We start from the raw sequence: 2,500 nt of genomic DNA, 5'->3' as shown, positions 1-2,500 counted from the left end.
ACATTTGAAAGATGCGTCGCCGGTACGAAGACCGTGCGATCAGCCCAAAGTTATTCAGAGTCACCAAGGCAAACGGACCGGACGAGCCGACCGATTGGTTTTGATCTAATAAAAGCGTCCCTTCCATCTCTGGTCGGGACTCTGTTTGCATGTATTAGCTCTAGAATTACCACAGTTATCCAAGTAACGTGGGTACGATCTAAGGAACCATAACTGATTTAATGAGCCATTCGCGGTTTCACCTTAATGCGGCTTGTACTGAGACATGCATGGCTTAATCTTTGAGACAAGCATATGACTACTGGCAGGATCAACCAGGGAGCTGCGTCAACTAGAGCTGAGCAGCCGGCCGCCCGGGAGTGTGTCCCGGAGGCCCGCGCGAACACGCAAGCGTCCGCTCAATTATTCTGCAAACAGGAGGAGGCTGGGCTCCCCTGCACGATACACCTCGAAACCCTCTCAGGTCCCGGCGGCGCGCAGCGCCGTCCTAAGTACTTGGTCGGGTTCGAGAGAGGCGCAATCGCCCGGAGATAGGCGAGTAGACGCTTTCAGTGCGACCACCCGTGCTCCCAACTGAGCTTGCCGCTGCCGACAGAGGCCCGGGAGCGTGCTGTCGTGGTGTTGCCGGCGGGAGACAACACGCGGCCACAAACAGTGACCGGGCAGCTCCAACGCCAGCGCCACAGAGGGGCAGAGCCCCACTTGGGTGCCAAAGCGAACTCTCCCAGCACAGCGCACGCGCCAACACATCCGCACAGCTGCGATACAAACCACCTGCGAGAACCGCGGGGGCGACCGAGCAGCAGACGGCGTCGCGGCGCCGAGTGCCGGGCGGCGGCGCATCCTCAACGCACACAGTCCTCAATCGGACCAGCACACTGCAGATGTCCACCGCGCTTCGCACCGGGCCCGGGAGGACCCACTTTGGCCGCACGGCGCCGCGCGCTGGGTGCGCCGGCACGCAGATGCGCCGCCTGCCGCGTCCGTCAGCCGGCGCGCCTGCCACTGGGCGCCCCCACCAGCCGGCTGCCGCGCGTGCGCCCACGCAGCGCGCGGCCAGCACGCCGGGCGCCCCCCCCTCACCGGCCGGGGACGGTCCCACCCAGCCACCGCCGCGTATCGCTTCATACCCACATGCCCACTCACGTTCGTGGGTATGACGGGTGTCGCTGAAGCAACCGGTTAATACCTGTACCGATCGTCGATATCAACGATTCACCTCCAGCGCGAACAACCGCGCAACAACGGATTTCCAGTTCATTTGCGTAACTTGGGCAGCAAACGTAGACGTCCATCTACATTTGCGAATTCAATGGGTCTTGCATGCCTGGATGTTATGAGTCACGACACGCCACATCAGTCCACATACATGCTGCGACGTATGCACGAGAGAACACGTGGAAGGTGGCCCGCGTACGTATGCCGATGCCATTGCACAGCTGCGAAGCTCATTGAACACGCAAACTCCTGACTGACGAACTAGAGGCGACAGGGGAGGGGGGGGGGGGGGGGGGGCGATATACGTCTTATAGCAGTACACATTACAGTGGATAGCGGGACCATGTGGAACGTACGCAACACTCGCTAGATGTTGTGAGGGTAGGCACCGTAACATGATTCAATACGCAGGACACCAGAGTGTGCGCGCAGCGAACTATGTTGAGAGGGTTGCGATTAGGCAACGCTACACGAATTTCTAGATTCATATAACAAACAATTACGTGGGTTAGGTTAGGGCGCAACGTGGGTTAGGTTAGGGCCCAACTTAGGTTAGGTTAGGGCCCAACTTAGGTTAGGTTAGGGCCCAACTTAGGTTAGGTTAGGGCCCAACTTAGGTTAGGTTAGGGCCCAACTTAGGTTAGGTTAGGGCCCAACTTAGGTTAGGTTAGGGCCCAACTTAGGTTAGGTTAGGGCCCAACTTAGGTTAGGTTAGGGCCCAACTTAGGTTAGGTTAGGGCCCAACTTAGGTTAGGTTAGGGCCCAACTTAGGTTAGGTTAGGGCCCAACTTAGGTTAGGTTAGGGCCCAACTTAGGTTAGGTTAGGGCCCAACTTAGGTTAGGTTAGGGCCCAACTTAGGTTAGGTTAGGGCCCAACTTAGGTTAGGTTAAGCCCCAACTTAGGTTAGGTTAAGCCCCAACTTAGGTTAGGTTAAGCCCCAACTTAGGTTAGGTTAAGCCCCAACTTAGGTTAGGTTAAGCCCCAACTTAGGTTAGGTTAAGCCCCAACTTAGGTTAGGTTAAGCCCCAACTTAGGTTAGGTTAAGCCCCAACTTAGGTTAGGTTAAGCCCCAACTTAGGTTAGGTTAAGCCCCAACTTAGGTTAGGTTAAGGCGCAACATAGGTTAGGTTAAGGCGCAACATAGGTTAGGTTAAGGCGCAACATAGGTTAGGTTAAGGCGCAACATAGGTTAGGTTAAGGCGCAACATAGGTTAGGTTAAGGCGCAACATAGGTTAGGTTAAGGCGCAACATAGGTTAGGTTAAGGCGCAACATAGGTTAG

The 2,500-nt window shown here is 56.1% G+C and overlaps 1 non-coding gene across 1 annotated transcript in view; it reads right to left on the bottom strand.

Annotated features, from left to right (window-relative positions):
- LOC126229296 (small subunit ribosomal RNA) overlaps nt 1-321 on the bottom strand; it is a 1,909-nt gene extending 1,588 nt beyond the window's left edge. The window contains exon 1 of the ribosomal RNA XR_007544172.1: nt 1-321. This exon is cut by the window's left edge and continues 1,588 nt beyond it. This is a non-coding gene — a ribosomal RNA (small subunit ribosomal RNA).
- Nucleotides 322-2,500: the final 2,179 nt, after the last annotated feature.

Source organism: Schistocerca nitens, unplaced genomic scaffold (assembly GCF_023898315.1).
Source record: "Schistocerca nitens isolate TAMUIC-IGC-003100 unplaced genomic scaffold, iqSchNite1.1 HiC_scaffold_370, whole genome shotgun sequence".
Taxonomy (NCBI): Eukaryota; Metazoa; Arthropoda; class Insecta; order Orthoptera; family Acrididae; genus Schistocerca; species Schistocerca nitens.
This window is presented reverse-complemented; position numbering and strand designations above follow the sequence as displayed.